This window comes from Mesoplodon bidens, assembly GCF_964165515.1.
Source record: "Mesoplodon bidens genome assembly, chromosome: 15".
NCBI lineage: Eukaryota > Metazoa > Chordata > Mammalia > Artiodactyla > Ziphiidae > Mesoplodon > Mesoplodon bidens.
The window spans coordinates 60,007,596-60,028,338 of NC_138171.1; positions in this window are offsets into that span (position 1 = coordinate 60,007,596).

Below are 20,743 nucleotides of genomic sequence, written 5' to 3' on the forward strand. Positions count from 1 at the left end.
GTTTGTTTGGCCTCACTGTGCATCGGGCACCCAGAACTTTGTTCAATAACACAAAGATTCTAAATAGGGCGGGTTTAAAAATGACCACTCTGGGGCTTCCCTGGTGGCACAGTGGTTGAGAGTCTGCCTGCTGATGCAGGGGACACGGGTTCATGCCCCGGTCCGGGAAGATCCCACATGCCGCGGAGCGGCTGGGCCCGTGAGCCATGGCCGCTAAGCCTGTGCATCCGGAGCCTGTGCTCCACAACGGGAGAGGCCACAACAGTGAGAGGCCCGCGTACCGCAAAAAAAAAAGAAACAAAACAACAAAAAGGACCACTCTGGTTACCATGCATCAAATTCTTTAGGGAACAAGTTGTAGAAGCAAGAAGACCTGTTTGGATGCTGTTGATATGGTCTAGGAATGAAGCAGGAGGGAAGGGGGCAGGGCACAACCTTTAAAAGAATGACATAGACATAGGACATGACAAAGACTGATTAGAACGAACTAGGTCCAAGATGGTGGAAGATTCAACTTCCAGTGGACCTTGAGCCTCATTGTACACTCATTGTAATACATTAGCTAAATGACACACCCACCAGTGCCATGAAAGTTCTGAGGCCAACCATAAAAGGCCAAAAAGTGGGCGGTGGCCCAATTCCTGGAAAGTTCCACCCCTTCCCTGAAATAATTGGAATAATCTTCCCACTCATTAGCCTATGAAATTACCCAGTCCATAAAAACTAACCACACCATACTTCTGGGCTCCGTTGCCTTCTTAGATGGCCCACACTCTGTCTGTGGAATATGTTTCTCTCTAAATAAATCCAATTCTTACCTGTCACTTTGTCACTCACTGAATTCTTTCTGTGACCAGACATCAAGAACCTCAGATTCACTGGGAACAGGAGGATATTTGTGTCTATGGATATTAGCAGGAGCGATGGGCATAACGATAAGAGGAGTGAATGAAATAAAGTAATAGAGTGGGCCTTCTGAGCTCCCTTGTTAAATTCCAAGTTTATAAGACCCCAGGGAGAAGAGCAGAGAGGACTGATTTGAGGGTGGGAGCAGAGATGATGCTCTGAATTCCTGGTTACTGGATTCCTACCTACAGCAGGGAAACAGCAGCTGGGAGAGACAGGCAGACCGCATAGCCTGAGGCCCCTCTTCTCTCCCACTCCTCTTGTGCTGGACTTTGGCTGGCATGGTCCTGCCTGCTGCCATTGAAGGCGTATCCTGTGCTGTTATCTGCAGATTCCATGGCCCCTCTTGTCCTCACAATGTTGGAATGACACTCCTCATGATATCATGGCCACTCTGATCAGCATGGCTGGTCTCACCATCTCCTTAAGTGGCATCTCTGCTGTTTATTTTATTTCCTTGACCCCTCCAGTTCTAAGGCAAACTCTCTGTCAATAGAGATTGTTCCAAGGGATTAGCTTTGGATCTATTTCTTCATAGGTTTGGAAGCAAAAGGCCCCAAAGCTTTTTCAGTATTGAGAAGACAGAGTGGTACACACAGAAAAGAGCCCTGGGGTGGCAGTGCACCTGAGCCCCAGTATGTGGCCCATGCTATGTTTCTTCCTCTGTGCTTTCCTTGCATCTTAATCACATTCCTGTTATAGAGTTCATTCATTCATTCATTCATTCATTCGTCAATCAATAGACACTTGAGATCAGTTTTTCTGTGGTTCCCTGACTCTTCTCTTAGTCTATAAGCACTCTGAGGGGCTGGGTCACTTTTAATTTTAAGTTAATCAATCACTGTCTTCCTGACACTAAGGCTAATAAGTACTTAATGGATAGTTAAGGAAATGAATATGTTGCTAGATTCTGTACTTTGGGGCCCAGCAGCCTGGATTCAGAGACTGCTACTTAGCTCTGGGACCTTGAATAAGCCCCCTAACCTCCCTGAGCCTCAGTTTCTTCATCTGTAAAAAACGGGGATGCAAATGGTAACCACGCATGTGTCCATGCAAAACAACTAAATTTCTGACACATTGATGGAGTGGAGGAAGGATATTTTAGCATTAAAATGCATGAGGTCATGCTTTGAGAGGTGGTCAAGTTTGAAGAGATAAAACCTTGTGTGCTAGTAGAATCTCTCCTGGGAAGAATCCAGAAGACCAGACCATATTCTCATTGAGGATTGTGAGAAGCTCATCCTTAGCAAGGACCTTCTTCCAGGAGTGGAGAATTTGTGGCTTTAATATGTGGTTCATGAATAATAAAATAAAGCAAAGAGAAAGAGGCAAATGGACACCCCTCAGGGGCTAATTCTCTGTGGACTCAAAGGAGCTTTACGAGAAAAGTGTAAACATGGTGGACACAGCCACTGATCTAGTGAGCATACATGATCAGTTGTTGGTTTCACTATTTCTTCTTGGAAAGAGATGATACACCCTGTTTTAGAGGTTGCTCATTGAGGGGCTGTCCATGTAAACATCTCAGACTGTTGTCTGGCCACGTAGAGGATTACACTGCTATCAAGCCATGGTGAATATTTTAAATGGGTCCCCTTAGTGCAAACACATGCAAAGATCTTCAAAGACACCCCCATTGTGGGGTGACTTCAGATACCTAAACCCTTCTTAAGGAATGCAATTAGGATTGTTCATAGGAAAATAAAAACATACGACCTAAGTATTTTCAGAAACACACTGTATTAGTCAGGGTTCTCCAGAGAAACAGAACCAATAGGATACATACAGAGATGGATATAAGAGGATATTTACTATAGGAATTGGCTCACATGATTATGGAGGCCTAGAGGTTCCATGATCTGCTGTCTGCAAGATGAAGAACCAGAAAACCTGGGGGTGTAATTCAATGTGGGTCCAAAGGCCCAAGAATGGGAGTACCAGTGTCCATGGGCAGGAGAAAATATCTCATCTTAAGCAGAGAAAGCAAATTTGCCCTTCCTCTGTCTTTTTCTTCTACAGTGTCTCCTACATATGAACCTTCAAGTTGTGAACTTTCAAATATGCGAATGTGTCCCTGTATGCCAGCTGTTGTACTGTACTACTGTACTTTTCAAGGTGCTATACTGTAAGATTAAAAATATTTATTTTTTGTTTGTTTTTCATGTATTATTTGTGTGAAAAGTATTATAAACTTATTACAGTAGAGTACTATATACAGCCAATTGTGTTAGTTGGCTAACTTTGTTGGACTCATGAACAAATTGGACTTATGAACTTGCTCTCGGAATGGAACCCGTTCATATGTAGGGGAATTACTGTATTCAGATCCTCAATGGATTGGCTGGGATGCCCACATGCATTCATGGGTCTAGTGATTAAAATCCTAATCTCTTTGGTAAATACCCTGACAGACACACCCAGAAATAACATTGGACCAGCTCTTCGGGCATCCCTTAACCTGTCAAGTCAAGTTGACACAGAAAACTAACCACCATGTTTTGCAAAGTGAATTCCATCGCAAAATTGGGATGGGGTCAGGGAAGGTGGGAGAGTGGTCCCACAGAGAAAAAAATAAGAATCAGACTTTCCCCACTTCACATTAGCCCCTTGGATGAGCACCCAAGTCTCCTGCCTGGAGCATCTCTCACTGTTGTTTTAAATGACATACATACAGCAACGTCAAAGCCGAGAGAAACTTCTCAGTGGCTGACACATTTCACAGGGAGAAATGGACTTTAAAACTGTTTTCAACTAACAAGTTGACAGTCTTAGCCTTCTCTCACCCAGGATGCACTCCCTGGGGTGCAGCACAGGGAGGCGGTGGATGAGAGCTGATAAAATCTAATCCATTGCTTACAGAATTGGGGAGAGAGCTTTTCTAATCACCCACTGGAGAGTTCCCCCTCCCGACCCAATTTCCTCCTAAATCACATACTAGAGGTCAGAGAAGAGGGGTGATAAGCTGTCCACCATGAGGTGGGTTGAAAAGGCCTGATTCCATTCCATCAGAGGAGTGTCAGAGTTTATAAATTGTCGTGTCTGTCTTTACCAAAAGGGAGAAAGTCTACCGTCTCACCAAAAAATGCATGTTTTCAACTTAGATTTATCATCTTTAATATTCTTGAAGAGTGGGAGAGAGACAGAGACAGAGAGAGGTGGGGGTGGCAGGGGAGAAAGGGGTGCAGTGCGTAAGGACAACTGACAGGTTTAAAATAAGGACAGCCAATCCTTCGTGAAGCAGAGAGCTGGGAGGGGGGGTAGAGCAGGGGGAGGGAAGCAGGGAGCTGAAGAGCCCAGGCTTTGGTGCCTGACTGTGTGGGTTCGGATTCAGGCTGTGTGTGAATTTAGGTGAGTTACTTCACCTCTTTGAACTTCCTTATCTTGGAGATAGGGATGATGATAAGATAGACATACCTTTGTCGAGTTTTCTGAGACTTACATGAGTTAATGTCATTAAGTATGTAGCACAGTGCCTGGCACATAGCAAGCACTTATTCAGGACTGGCTTGGGTGTACAAAACCCACTGAGTGAACGTCAGTAAACAGAGCATTGTCATAAAGAATTAGGATTAAGGGGCTTCCATTGGCAAAATTCAAGGGCAGGCAGTGGCACCATATTTTACTGAGAACTACTGACTCTGGGAACTGAAAAGCTATGCTGGAACCAAGCTCGCTTGGGCTCTCTCTCTCTCTCTCCATCATTATCACTTCCATATCTGTTTCATCTGCTTAATTCTCTTTTCCTAGAAAATGGGCTGTTTCCCTTTCTGCACCATTAAATGACTCATCATGATGGTCTCAACATGGCACCCACTGCCAAGGTGTGAGGGCAAGTGTCCGAGCCCAAATTTCCAGGAGCGATAATCTGATGAGCTCAGCTGAAGTGAGCTGTCCATCCCTGATCTAATCTCCAATCTCAGAAAAAGTATGGAGGGTTGAGGGTTATGGTTAAAAGATAAGGTTATACTCAGAGCTCGGGTGGTGGCTCAGAATCCTTAACACCCGAATCATCCTGTCGGAAGTAGAACAACATGGTAGTTGAGATCACAAGCTCCAGAGTCAGACTCCCTGGGTTCAAGTCCCAGTTCTGCCATTTCCTAAATGCATATCCTTTGGAAGGTAACTTAATTTCTCTGTGCCGCAATTTCTTCACATGTAAAAGGCACTTGATAAAAAAGTTCCTAGCCCACTGGGTTATTCTTCTGGTTAAATGGGACATAAGTGGCACATAATAAGTACACAATGGTAGTAAGCACTTTATTATTACTCTTATATTTCTTGTTACTATGTAAACAGTGTGGCTGGGAAAGGGCAACTCTGTAGAAGAAGCTTCAATACAACATTTGGACTCATCGCAAAGAGACCCTACATCAGCTTCAGAAGCCGTCTTTGTCCATCCTCCCGAGCAGGCTTTGGATTTCTCTCTGTGTTAAATCTGAGTTTCCCGTGGATGTGCACCCAGCATGCTTTTCCCTTCTGGGGGCATGTGTGGAGCCAGGAAACATCCTCAATCTGTCCTAACCACGTGCAACTTGATGCCACCACCGCCCTCCAGTCCCCCTTTCCTTCCCCTGCTGTGGTGTCAGTGGTGGGTGGTGATGGAAAATCAGGAGAGACAGAGCCCGTTAGACAGAACTGCAGGAGGAGAAGGTTTGCCAATTACGTTTTGTTTCTTTCTGTTTTCCCTGTGACTTTCGGGATACACAGATTCTTTTTGGGACTCCCCCCTGGTTCTGTGCCTATAAAATAAGTTTAATGGCTGAATTTTCTTTTAAGATAATCAGAGGTGGTGTAATTTATGCATATGAAGAGTACTGTAGCCAGACGTAATTTTGCTCGAAGTTGTGGCATTACAGTTAGAAATGGCTCTGCTGGCTGTGTTTTGTAGAATTTGCAGTTTATTTAACAGTTGACTGAGCAGTGACCTCAGATAAAATAACCATAATCAAAGAGTAGTTTTTTTTTTAAAGAAGAGATATAAAAACAAAGGTGGGAGAGGGCTTTGGAGAAAGACTTGGCTCCAGTGCCGATGGGAAAGATGAGCAGGTGGCAAGGACTCCAAGGCAGGTGGATACTGTTTAGTTACTGCAAATGGCAGAAGGCTCTTTGACAAAGACAGGGGGCTGGCATCTTTGATTTAGAAATCCCTCCCCGACTCCAAGGCTTTCTGTTTGGAGGTTCATTTGTCTTTGACTGAAAAGCAACAGATTATTTTGGCATTGCTCATGGAAGCTGGGATGTTTCTCATTCCTGGAGTCCCAGGATTGTACAGGAGAGATCTATGGGGCACTTGAGGAGGGGCATCCAGCAGGGTAAGCCTGTGGCTTCAGAAAGGAGCAACGCCAACCTTTCCAAAAACCTGGCACTTTTATAGTTGGCTTCATTTTATAGGGAAAGAAGAAGACCCCTTCGCTAGACACCAAGCCTGCCTCTACCTACCTCAACCTCATGTCTTTTAAAAATGGAAGAATGCTTGGGTAGAGTCCAGGACAGACGATGGACCTTGTTCCACTAGGGAGTGATGTTCGTGTCCATGCATCCAGGCTGCATCCTCTTTTACTTGCATCCTGCCAGGGTCTGGTCCCTTGGAATAGATTGTCCATCTTTCTATTTTATGGCCATGCCATGAGGCATGCGGGATCTTAGTTCCCTGGCCAGGGATTGAACCCACTCCCCCTGCCATGGAAGTGTGGCGTCTTAACCACTGGACTGCCAGGGAAGTCCCAGATTGTCCATCTTTCTATGCTTCCTTCCTCCTGAATCCGCTGGGCCAGGGAGAGCTGAGGACCTACTCGTGCCTGGAGACATGTTTAATGCTGCAGCCCAGTCTTTAACCATTGAGATTTGTGCAGCTGATATAAAGTGTTGAAAAAGCTGAGTCCCACTGTCTGTTCCTCTGTGTCCAGCAGGAGCTTCATGGGAATGGTGGGGTGAGGGCGGGTATTCACTAAAGAAAAAGGTTTTGTCTCTGGCTATGAAACTATTAAAATAACCACCCACTTCTCAACCTGCAGCCTTAATGTATTCTAAATCTCATTCTTAATCTAACCAGGTCACTCCTTTGCTTGAATCCTTCAGAGCCTTCCTTTGGCCCTTAGGATCAAGTTTAAAATATTTTATCCTGGCATTTGAGATCTTTTGTGATCTGGCTCTGGTTTATAACCCATGTTTATTCCTTGAGAACCCTGTACCACCATTCCCCTCCCCAAACATCATATTCCATTTCAGTGATTCCAAAGTTCTTGGTCTTTTATGTGCACACAAAATATCTCAACATTTTCCATCTAGATAACCTCTACTCATTGCTCAAAGCTTGGTTAAGCTATCCCCGGCCCTAGGAAAGCATTCCCTTCTCCTGAGGGTTGGGTGAAATTTCTTCCTCTGTGATTCCATTGCCCCCATGTCTTCTTTCATGACAGGCATGTTCATATCGACTGCAGCTTTGCTCTGTTATCTGTGTATCCTCCAAACCCAGGAGGTTGCCTTGCACATAGGAGATGCTCCATATATATTTGTTAAATGAAGGCATAAAGAAACGTTCTCTAAGAGTTGTGATTAATGAATAATGGGAGGCAAGAAAGATGTGGCCATTAGGAAGGAAAAGAAGTAAAATCTCACTCCAGGAATCGAAATACTTCTAGGTTGAAGAGGATCAAATATAAGTATGCTGGCTGGTCTAAACTGTGTATATATTAGGCATAGTATATATTGCCTGTCACAATGCTAAGGACTTTACCTGTATCATCTCATTGAATACTTATAGTGACACTGCAATGTGGCAACTATTGTTTTCCCTACTTAACTGATGAGGAAACTGAGGCTTAGAAATGTTACATAGTGACTACACAGCAGGCCTAAGATTCAAACCTGTAGATTCTGGAGTTTGTATTTTTTTTTCCTTTTGGCTTGTTAAATATATATTTTTTAAAACCTGGAATGTTTTATATACTCAGAAAAGTACAGAGAATAAAACCATAAACACTCATACAACTACCAACTAGACTTTGACAACTACTGACGTATTTTTTTTAAAAAAGTAAGTTTTACAGCTCATTTCTTTTGTGGCTTTGCAACTTGGTTATTCTTTTAATGTATTACGAGTATACTTTAAAATTAAATTTATTTTATAAATAATTTTCTTTTTTAAGTTAGAAGATTTTAGGTAAAGTTGAAGTCTCCTTTGACCACCACTTCTGATCCTGGTCCTCTCCCTTATGCCTTGAGATAACTATTGTTTGAGGCCTTTCTTTAGGTACCTTTGTACACTTGTACACGTACCTGAAGTAAATGTATTGTGTTTGCCATTTGTGTCCATGTTCTCACATAAATTATGTCAGACTGTTAGGATTGTTTTGAAGCTTGGCATTGTATTTCTGAGATCCATCTACATTTATGATCATAGATTTGGTTTATTCATTTCAACTGCTGAATTGTATTCTGTCACATGATTGTATTGCATTATATTTGTCCATTCCATTACTGATGGACCTCTAGGTTCATTCCATTACTGATGGACCCAGTCTTCTTACACGTACATGGAAGTGGTTCCCTTGGGTGGAGACCTGGAAGAGGAAATGCTGGATCATAGGAGAAGCACAGTTACAGTTTTAATAGCCTCTGCCAAAGAAACCTCCAAAGTGATTGTCTTCTTTCATATTTCTTCCAAAAGTGTATGAGAATACTCTTTCTCTACAAGTTATCACCCAAACTTGATTTTGTCAGTGTTTTAATATTTGTAGATCAGATGAGTGAAAATTGAATCTTCTTGTTTTAGTTTACATTTGGAAAAGTTAGATAGTTGAGCAACTTTTTTTTTATTTGATAAATTTAACATGTTACATTTTGTAAATTTAAGATGTACAGAGTGTTACCCTAATACATTTATACATTGTAATACGATTGCCACTGAGGCAATATTTATCACATTCCATCATTAGAGCACAATATTATTGTCCGTATTCATCACACCCATTTCAATTCCCTCCTTCTCCATCAAAGACAGTATCCTGAGGTTGTTTTGTGTTACTCCCCATTCATATTTTTCATTTTTATACTTTCACTATTTGAGTATATACCCATTAACCATAAATGGTACTTCTGAGTGTTTTAGATAGTTATATAGATGGAATGATACTGTATGCATTCTTTTCAGCTTATTTACATTATTGCTTTTAATTAAATAAACTTTTAATTTCAGAATAATGTTAGATTTACAGAAAAGTTGGGACAATAGTACAGAAAGTTCCCATACACCCTTCACCCAGGTTTTTCCATTGTTTACATCTTACATCACCAACATGCATGGTCAAACTAAAAAAAAAAAAAAAAAAAAAAATCTTGGCATATTATTATTAATTAAACTCCAGGCTTTAGTTTCTCTAATAATGTCCTGTCTGTGTTCCAGGATCCAATCCAGGACATCTCATTGCATTTAGCTGTCACGTCTCCCCAGTCTCCTTCTTATATGACCGTTTCTTAGTCTTCCCTGGTTCTTCTTGACCTTGACAGTCTTGAGGAGGTCCAACCAGGTGTCCTGTACAACGTCCCCGTTTCTGGGTTTGCCTGATGTTTTCTCATGATTACACTGGGGTTATGGGCTTTGTGGGGGAAACCAAAGAGGTGCGGTGTCCTTCTCATCCCATGATATCAGGGCATTCATGATATCCACAGGATGTCCCTGGTGATGTTAACTTAATTAACTTGGTTAGGGTGGTGTCTACTAGGTTTTTCTACTGTACAGTTACTGCGTTTCCTCTTCCATACTCTAATTCTTTGGAAGCAAGTCACTAAGTCTAGCCCACACTCAAGGGGTGGGGCTTCAAACTCACCTCCTGGAGAGAGGTTATCAATGCACAATAAATGGAATTATTTTATAAGGCAAGTTTGTTTCTTCTCCCTCATTTATTTATTTACTCAGTCATTTGTCTATATCAGTATGGACTTATGGATATTTATTTTATACTTTGGGTTATAATCTAATACCACATTATTTGTTTTATTGCCTAACTTGTCCCAGCTTTGGCCAGTGGGAACTCTTTGAATTTGGCTCCCACGTCCCATTGACGTGGCCCCGTCCTTTTATTTTTCGAGCACTTCCTTATTTTCTGGTACTACAAATAAGATGCTCCAGCTTATCTTTTACTTTCCTTTCAGCCATTTCTCTAAGTATCATTTTTTTAAAGATTTTTCTTTACTGTGGTAAAATATACATAATATAAAATGTGCCATTTTAACCATTTGTAAGTGTACAGTTCAGTGCCAGGAAGTACATTGACAATCATTTACAGGCACCACCACTAGACAGATTTCATTCCTTTTGATAGCTGTATAGTATGCCCTTGTTAGAATGTAATATAACACATTTATTCATTCTCCCCTTGGTGGATAGTTAGGTTGATTCACTGCTTCAGACAATGCTAACAACAAACATCTTTTTACCTGAATCCAAATGTGTATGGTTAAGAGCTTCTCTAAAGTATATTTCTAGAAGCACTAGATGCTGGGATACAGAAAATGACATCTGCATATATTCCAGGCATTGCCAAATTTGTCTCCAAAGTAGCATGTAGTTTATATTCAAACTAGTTGCAGAGCCTGTGTTTCTACACATCCTTGCTGACCCTTGATATTATCTTGCCACTCTCATGGGCGGGTATCTTTGTTTTAATCTGCATTTTTCTGCTTACCTAGCAGGATGAGCTCCTTTCCACAAATTTACTGGCCACTCAGGATTCCTCCTCTGTGAATTGCCTCTTCTCATGTTGGGCTGTTCATCTTTTCTTATTGATCAGTCGGACTTCTTTATACTCTGAAAACAAATCTACTCTTGGTCTTATGTGTTGTGAATATCTTCCTCAGCTCTGGTTGGTCTTTTAACTTTTGGTATTTTATTTTTTTTGTCATACGAAATATTTTAAAGATTTTCTTTTGGCTCATAGGCCTTTAATCCATTCAGCATAAAACTTTTTCTATGGTGGGACTTAGGGATCTAATTTTGTCTTCCACAGTGTTTTTATTATATGTCATTGATTCCAAGATGTACTTTCTGCCTCCACATTTTGCCGTCTCTGAGACTGCGATGCATATTACTATCAGTGTAATAGCATAGCTTTTTTTCCCTCTCCTTATGGTATGTGAAATAGTACCTGTCTTACAATCAGTGGCAACTTAGATTCAACAAAAGATGGAAATAGTCTAAGTTTATCCTAATTCTTCATACCTAGTAAGATGAACCTTCTGTTTCCCTTATCTGGGCACTTACTGGTCTGATAATATTTCATAGGAATATTGGAATCACTTTGTCAAGTTCTGAGAAGAACTCATAGTTTGCTCTTTTTTTTTTTTAATTGGAATTGCATTGACTTTATAGACTAGTTTCTTTGGGGGTGAAGGTCATGGTGAACCTGTCAGGGGCCTGAGTTGGTGAAAAGGCTGATATCCCAGGTTAAGTAGCTAGACCAAGTGACAAGTTGAGCAGCTGCAGACCCAGAATTCTGGGCCACACTCCCCTTCCCCAAAGTCCCAATTCTTTCTATGATGGCATATCTCACTTGCTGCAATAAGCCACCTCCTGGAGCAATGAGACCCCCGTCCCTGGGTGTTTCCACACTGCCATTAAGTGGCCACCTGATAGAGAGACAATTCTTCACGTGGGTGGAGATGAACTCTTAGGCTCTTCTGAGTATAAAACTCCATGAAAAACAGTGTGATCTAGAATACAGAAACATTAAGCAGTGGCGAGATGCTCCTGCTTTGTAATTTTGCCTGGGGTCAGCCCTGAGCTACGAGGAACAAAATGAAATCTGCCCACTTTTCCACTCGCTTCTTGTGGCTCCTGGGGAGGCCAGTGAATGTCCCAGTTCCCCTTAGCCTTGGCTTTCTCTTCTCTCCATCTTTTTTTCTCACCCCAAGTATCAGAAAAAGTTTAAAGTGAAAGTTGGCAATCAATAGCCTCAGGTCAAATCCATAGGCTGCTAGTTTTCATAAATGAAATGTTATTGGAACACAGCCCCGCCCACTAATTTACATATTGTCCAAGACACATTTCTGGCTATGGCCTCTGGGTTGAATAGTTTCAACAGAGACCATGTGACCTGTAACATTTAAAGTATTTACTATCTGATCTTTTATTGAAAAAAAATAATAAAATGCTGCCAAACCCTTGTTTAAAGGAAGAGACGATTGACACAAAGCCTATATTTTCCCCGGATTCCAAAACTTAGATTGCCTTTAGGATTTGATTCTGTTCGTGGTATAGATTTTTCCTTTTCTTGGGAAATAGTTAGCTGTCCCCTTATACCTCCAAATAGAAGTATGAAAATATGGGTAAAATTGACCCCAGCAAAATGCAATTGCTTTTTTCTGGTTTAAGGTGGTCCTTGGGAAACTATCTTTGGAAGCAGCAATGAATGCAGAAGCTGAAAGTAGAATCAGGAGAGAGAATTTCAGGGAAACTTCCTGGCAGAGCTAATTTTCTCTTCCCCAAGCTCAATGGGGAGAGGACAGCAGTGAAGGGTTATTACAGTCCTTTCTTAGAAACTCCTTTAGGCCAACTAAGTGATCTGGTGAAATGTGGCACTTCAACTTGTTTGTGACCAAATTATTGGTTTTTGACAAGAACTCTCTGTTGGATCTGAAATTTCTGGCTGCCTTTCTCTGCTGCTCTTCCTGCCTCTGTCCACTTTATTTCCATCTCTTTGAAACTGAAACAATGTAATTCAGATTGGGACTCCAACCCTGCCTAAACCCAGATTGGGAGTTGAACCCACGGTCTTTTAATTGAGATCACACACCTGATCTCAGGACTTAATGAAGCTCAGGTTCTTGATGCCTCATGGCAGAAAGAATTCAGTGAGAGACAAAGTGGTAGGTAAGAAGTGAATTTATTTAGAGAGAAACACAATCCACAGACAGAGTGTGGGCCAGCTCAGAAGGCAAGAGAGCCCTGAAATATGGTGTGGTTAGTTTTTATGGGCTGGGTAATTTCATAGGCTAATGAGTGGGAAGATTATTCTAACTATTTCAGGGCAGGGGGGGATTTCCAGGAATTGGGCCACCACCCACTTTTTGGCTTTTTATGGTTGGTCTCAGAACTGTCATGGCACTGGTGGGTGTGTCATTTAGCTAATGTATTACAATGAGGGTATAATGAGGTTCAAGGTCCACTGGAAGTCGAATCTTCCACCATCTTGGACCTAGTTGGTTCTAACCAGTTTTTGTTATGTCCTATGGCTGTGTCATTCTTTTAAAGGTTGTGCCCTGCCCCCTGCCCTCCTGTTTCATCTTCACACTATGATTTTATATATCATCCAGCCTCTATTCCCTAATATGAAATATCTGAGAGCCAAGGGTTGTGAACTATGAATGTTTCCTTCCATTGTGAATAGCAACAGCCTATATGGATATCCTCAAGATGCTGCATGTGTACCACTAGCAGAACACAGGTCTCTTTTAGGGGGCATGCCAATAGACTTAAAAAATAATAAATAAATAAATAAATAAATAAGTGGTAGAAATAAAATTTTAGAATAATAGGAATTTGAAAAATCATTCTAACATATCAAACCCAGATTTCTTGAGTAGTTCTGCTTGAGTAAAATGAACAATTCAATAAAAATAATAACAGTTGCGGTAGGATGAATAACGTCTCCACCCCCAAATATGTCCATATCCTAATCCCTGGAACCTGTAAATATGTTAGCTTATGTGGCAAAAGGGGCTTTGCAGCTGTGATTAAAGTCAAGATTTTTTTTTTGAAAAGTCTTTATTGAATTTGTTACAATATGGCTTCTGTTTTATGTTTTGGTTTTTTGGCTGAGAGGCATGTGGGATCTTAGCTCCCTGACCAGGGATCGAACCCGCATTGGAAGGTGAAGTCTTAATCACTGGACCACCAGGGAAGTCCCTAAAGTCAAGATCTTGAGATGGGGAGATTATCCTGGATTATCCTGGTGGGCCCAAGATATCACGAAGTTTCTTATGAGAGGGAGGCAAGAGGGTCAGAGTTCAAGGGAAGGAAATGTGATCATGGAACCAGAGGTGAGAGAACCAGAGAGGAGAGGGAGAGAGAGAGAGATTGTGAGATTGACGATTTTACACTCCTAGCTTTGCCTTTGAAGACTTAAGGGGCTAGGAGCCAAAGAATACTGGCAGCCTCTACAAACTAGAAAAGACAAAGAAATGGATTTCCCCCTGGAGCCTCCAGGAGGAAAACAGCCCTGCTGACACCTTGATTTCAGCCAGGCAAACCTCACTGCAGGCTTCTGACCTTCAGAGCTGTCGGATGATAAGTTTTTGCAGCGTTCAGCCATGACATTTGTGGTTACTCATCACAGCAGCTATAGGAAACTAATACGAAGATAACAAGCATTACCTATCTTCCTAGCACTGTGATAAGTGTGGCACCTGATTTACATTCACAACTGCCTGACAAGTGAGGAATTATTATTTCTGCTTTTGGATGAGGAGGCTGAGATGCCAAGAGAGAAGTTACAGAGCTATGATTCACCCCGGGTCTATCTGCAAAGTTTCTGTTCTTCCTAAGGGGCTACACAGGACAACTCACTCCTGAGTGGTTTACTCAGAACCTGATATTTACCAGGGGGTGGTCCCTCAGATATTTCTTTTGCTGTTGACTCTCAGCCTGGTGGGAAGATTGCAGGGGTGGATGATAGATAATCAGGTATCGTCCTCGACTGGGTGACCTTTCCCCATCCCTCTGTCTCTTGGCTGTAGTTTCTTTACCTACCCGGGTAGAAGGGTGCAGATAAAGTGACAATTTACTAGTTCATTCATCTCTATGAGACTTCGGAATGATATTTCCAGTTCATCCAGATTTGTGGACACAAACAGGGGACGGAGTCACCACCTCAATCCCTCCCTTGGAGTTTGAACATCGAACGTAGGCTTTTCCACTGGAGGAAAATGGCTTTAAAATTTCAGCCACAAAGTGTTCAGTTTAGAGGCAAAGAGTGAATAGGAACCTTCACAAATAAACCCGTGACTGAGAAAACTTGGTATCGCACAGAAATATATTTATCTTGTTAGCATTCCTGGAGAATATCTGCATAGCAGGAAAAAGAGCTTTTAACTCGTTTCCTTATCTCACCTTCTTACTGTAGAGAATATTTTCCCCCTGAAGGTGTATCTCGCTATTGAATCTGGCGTTTAAAGGAAATGTCATCAGGACCTGTGATGAAAATTGAATTTTTTCCCTGATGCCTAAGGATGACTTTCTTTTACTAACTTAGCAGACTCCCAGCCTGAAATGGAGGCAGACCTTCTGGTCTGCTTTGAATCTGCTATTCTCTCCCTGTTTCAACTTCTTTGATGCCTCTCGCCTCTACCCTCTCCTCCTCTGCTGCCTGTATGCTTTGCCCATCCTGCCTTTCTACTGTGTTCATCTCTTTCCTTCTTGAATTGAAAGGTCCCTAATCTTTTTCCTCTTGTGCCCGCTTTGGTGCAGGGATTTCAAAGTCTGGGAAATTGGCAGTTCTTTTTCTCTTATTGACAGTGAGAATCTCTGTTTCATCCCGATGCCTGGACTTCCCTGAACTTTTGGGGAGGACAGCACCTGCCTTCCACACAGGTGAGAGAGTAGGGGTGAGGGATGTAGAAATGGAAGGGCTGGCATTTTTTCTTAACCCTCAAGTGACCTAAACTTCCACTGAAACTTCTTAGTATGCCCGTTTCAATAGCTGCTTCTGATTCTGATCTGGGGAGATGTCAGCTTATCCTAGGAATGAAGATGGGATGACATCAGACACACATAAAGTCCAAATATGGGGTCCTGACATCTCTCCATTCTCAGAGGTAGAGCCTCAGGTGGACCCGGCTCCATGTAGCTTCTCAGCATTCAGGAAAAGAAGATGAGGAAGACAGGGCAAGAGGATGGGTTATACCATCAGATGCTTTGCCCTAAGGGAGAAAACAAAAAGTCCCTTGCAAAAGGCTTCGCAAACAGTAGTATATACCTGCTTGTTGAAATAACTTGAATGTAAAATCAGGGACTGTGAGTGGGAACCGACAATCCTGTATATAGACCCTGGAAGCACCGTACAGCCCATAAAATAGAGAATGGGAAAAAGTATACCCTCTGGGCTGAACACACAGCTAGGAAGCATGATGTCTGCTCAGGTTTCTGGCTGAAAAGAGTCTCCTTTGAATAGTGACCACACAATTCATTTTCAAGCCAGGACACTCCGCATGAAGGTAAAATTTCTACAGAGTAAAGGCATAAATCTTAATTGTACATCTTGATAAATTTCTACATATGTATTCACCCACATAACCACCACCTGGATGAATACAAAAAACATGTTCATCACCCCAGAAAGCTCCTTCATGACCCTTTCCAGGCACCAGCCATCTTCCATAGCCCCCCACGAGTCACTGCTTTTCTGATTTCTGTCACCATAAATTTTTGCCTACTCATGACCTTCATCTAAATGAAATCATGTCGAATGGACTGTTTTACATCTACTTAACAACAGCAAAGAATGAATGACTTGCCACAAGGATGGATCTCACAAACAGTGTGTTGAGTGAAATCAACTGGATTCTGTTTGAGAGAGAAAGACTTACAATGATCATATGTGGGGACAGTAGACATAAAAGGGGACCGTTCTGGGGAATCAGAATGAATGTTTATGTGATCATTAGAAAATTGAAACCTCAAGCCTGTGCTCTGTAGCGTACAGCCCTAGTGTCTGGGAAACACATCTCATGAAATAAACCTTTGTTTTCCCAACAGGCAACTTGAGTTCCATTCCCACTGTGGATTGCCTGCCTTTTCAGTGATTCTGCCTTCTCTTTGGAGAGTCACCTATTTGGCCAGGGAGCGGTGGGGATGAGAACAGGAGTAAACACAGCCGAGCCCTCCTCATGCCTTTGGAGCATCTCCCCCCTTGTCTCAGGTGGCCCACCGCTCACATTCAAGCTCCTTCCTCTCCTCTCTACGCTTACAGAATTAATCCAGGGCGAGAAGTGCTCTCCACCCCTGTGTACCCTTTCAAAAGCCACTGTTTCTCACCTGCTTCCACGCCCCTAGCAGAATTCAGGAATCATTAGTGTTTGATGATCTTGTGTTTCAAGACTTCAAGCTCTTGTACTTTGAAATTGAAATTCCGGAACCTGCAAGGGACCCTACGCTGACAGCTGACTTATTGAACACTTGCCAGCTTCCACGGCTAAGAAAGTCAATCTATCCGCTTTGCTTCTTTGCAGGGCATGGCGTGCAGTGTTGGGAAACTCAAAACCAGGTCGTATCTGTGAAACCGAGCGCTGTGTCCATTTTCCCTGCCTTTTCCCTGTGTCAGGGGAGAAGATGACATTAGCTTACGCGCTAATTAACAAATATCAGGATGGTGAAATGCCGACTCCACTTCTGAGAGTGGCACTGGGGTATCATTGTCCTTCCTGAAAATCCATTTTCAAATCCCTGCTCTACAGAATAACTCATCCTGCTTTCAGGGTGTTCGAATTCCCTTCCCTCATATAGAATATATATTTGTTGCCTCTGCATCGCATTGTCTTAATTTGTAAAGTGATCATAAGTACTTAACTCAGAGGTAAGTATTAAATAAAATAATGTACATGGTTAGCATGGTCCCTGACATACAGTAAGATTGGAATAAACGTTAGCAGTTACCCTTAGGAAACGTGGAAAACCAAGATCCTTTTAAATCTGTCTATAGTTCGATTATCAAACTATAATATGGGGTCCTGACACCTCTCCTTTCTCACAGGTAGAGCCTCAGGTTGTCCTGGCTCCATGTAGCTTCTCAGCATTTAGGAAAAGAAGATGAGGAAGACAGGGCAAGAGGAAGGGTTATATTATCAGATGCTTTGCCCTCTGTTCCCAGCCTCTATTGCTCTATGAGCATACTTATTTGAATGTATACTTCCATCTGTTAAAAATTGCCATTTCATAGACTCACAGACATAGAAAACAGACTTATGGTTACCAAAGGGGAAAGGGAAGGGGGCGGGATAAATTAGGGGTTTGGGATTAACAGATACACACAACTATATATAAAATAGATAAACAACAAGGCCCTACTATATAGCACAGGGAAGTATACTCAATACCTCGTAATTATCTATAATGGAAAAGAATCTGAAAAAGAATGCATGTATAACTGAATCACTTTGCTGTGCACCTGAAACATTGTAAATCAACTATACTTCAATTTTTTAAAAAGCCCTTTCAGCTCCTCCTATCTGGCTAATTTTTACTTTCCCCATGAGGTTCCTGCAGTGGGAAGATTCAGGTTCTGTAGGGAGAGTGAATTGGCCCACTTTCTGGATGATTCTAGATGTATCTACTTCTGTACTTGTCTCATATTTCTGTTTATGGGTCTGTCCTCATTGTGAGAGCTCTTTATGGACCAGTAATTCTGGCATTTCTGGGGAGAGATATCAGCCTTCACTCCATAAATTAATCCTTGCTGTGACTCACAGAGGGATGACTAGTAGAGTTGCCTTTGTGTGAAGCAGCACAGTCATAAGTCCATTCCCATGGTCTGAGTCATCTTTCCTGCCACTTTCGATTTGGGACTCATATTTGAAGCCCACATTTATTTTCTCTGTCTTTCCCTGATGGTATATTTCTCTTGACTGACAGTCACATACATCTCTTCTTGTACATCAGTTTCATCAGATGCCTTCCTCTTGGACTTCAAAGGAAAATTCATGTGGACTTAATAGATTGTATTTTTACTCAATCTCTTTAAAATTTTGTGGAAATCCATTCAGATATTTTCATCTGGTAAGGGAACAATAAATGAATAATAATAATAATAATAATAATTTCATAATAGCATAATTACATATAATTTAGTAATATAACAGTATAGTTTAATTTCAGTGATGAAAATAATCCCTGATACATGCTTCCCACCAATATGCCAACTATATACAACTTCAAGTGCTAAAACATGACCCCCCCGCAAAAAAAAGTCTATCAACACCCTCTCCCTCTTTTTGGTCTCTAGGCCAGCTATCATCATCTGTCTTTTCTCTTCCTCAACCCTGTGCTGAGTCTCCTGTTTACTGGGTTCTGTATATTTCTCTTTCTTGATTTACTATTCCATTTTATTAAAGCTCCTCTTCTGATAGTTTTCTGAATAATTGTGCATGAACAGGTTGTTTTCTTTTTTCATCTTTTCATTTTGCATCTCTGAAAAATTTTATATTCCCTTTTCCCTTGATTGACAGTTTGGTTAGGTATAGAAGGTTAAGTTGAAAATCATTTTTGTTCAAAATTTTGGTGACATGGATGCACTGTCTTCTAGCATTTAATGTTTCTGTTGAGATGTCTAATGCCATTCCGAATTTTTATTCCTTTGTGTGCTCTTTTGCTCCTTTCCCCACTTCTATCCCATTCCTAAAATCTTTTGGTGACTATCCTGTGTCTCAGATGTTCTGAAATTCCACAAGGATGTATCCTGGCATGGATTCTTCCTTTCCCTCTCTTTCAATTGCTTCCTGACTCCCTTCCTTCCTTCTTTCCTTCCTTTCTCTTTTTCTCTCTTTCTTTCTTTCTTTTTTTCTTCTTTCTTCCTGAGCTTAAGATGGACACACTTGATATGAAAGCCCACATCCTTCAGTTCTAGAAAGTGTGTTTATTATTATTTCAGCACAGTTCCCTCCCATTTTAATTTTCTGTTCTTTATTTCTGGAACATTTGTTAGTTGAATATTAGACTTCTTTATGATTTTTTAAAAATATGTTTAATTCAAATTGTCTAGTTCTTTGTCTTTTTGTTTTGCATTCTGGAGATTTATTTGACTGTATTCTTGAAATAATCTTGATTTAAAATTTTTTTTGCTATAATATTTTTTAAAATTTCAGCTTATTTGTGTTATTTGATTATCCCCACCCTCTTCTTTTTTCTTGCTTTACAAGATATGATGGCTTCTTGCTTACCTTTTGGAGATGATTTATTTTAGGCTTTTTTTATAACTGTCTTTTTCTCCATGGATTATTTCTTCTTTTTTATTTCTGGTTCCCATTTTTGAGTCTCACTCTTCGCTCTGAAGGTTTCCCTCTAATGCCTAGTGGTCCTTGATGGGCAGTTCATAAGTTTAGAAATGCATTTAAAAACCTCTGTGTGCATAAATGTGACTGTTATCTGGTGTGTTTCACTTTAAGATAATCATCCAATGTTGCATCCTTTTCATCAAAGGACCCAAAATGTTAGTTATGAAGATCTGGAATTTGCTCCCCTGGGATTCTCCAGAAATAAAGCTTCCTCTTCCTTCTGGGAAGATAAGTGCCCAGTTGCTAATATTCTGGGAGTAGAGAACCTCAGCCCTCGACTTTGCCTGATGTCCCTGAATCTGTAGGCTCTCTGTTAAAATTTCTTCAGAAAACACACCTTCAATGCTCTTGCAGTGGCCATGAGGGTCTATAGAGGGAAGGGGCTAACTATTTTCTATAAAATCCATATCCTTTTAGCCTGGGTCCTTACTCTTTCCATTGTAGGTAGCTAATTCTTCCCTGTGGGAAACTCTTAGGGGTTCTGTAGGAGGAATTAGCTTCTGACCTATCATCCTTATCTCTCTCCAAACACTTAGGTTGTAACTTCCTCCATGTTTATTTCCCATCTTCTATTGTCTTCCGTCCCATATTCTTTGTCCATTTTGTTAATACCTTGACATCTTTTACTGTTCTTTTATCGCTTTTTTTGAGTGGAAAAGGGGTGTATTCATCTATCATCTTGAGAGACCTCTCTTTGATGCCCCCAAATGAAGCATGAGTCAGCGTTTGCAGTGCCAGGCTTAGGTAAATGTGCTGTCTTCTCTGGGTGCTGGATCACTTTTATGGCAACACAAAA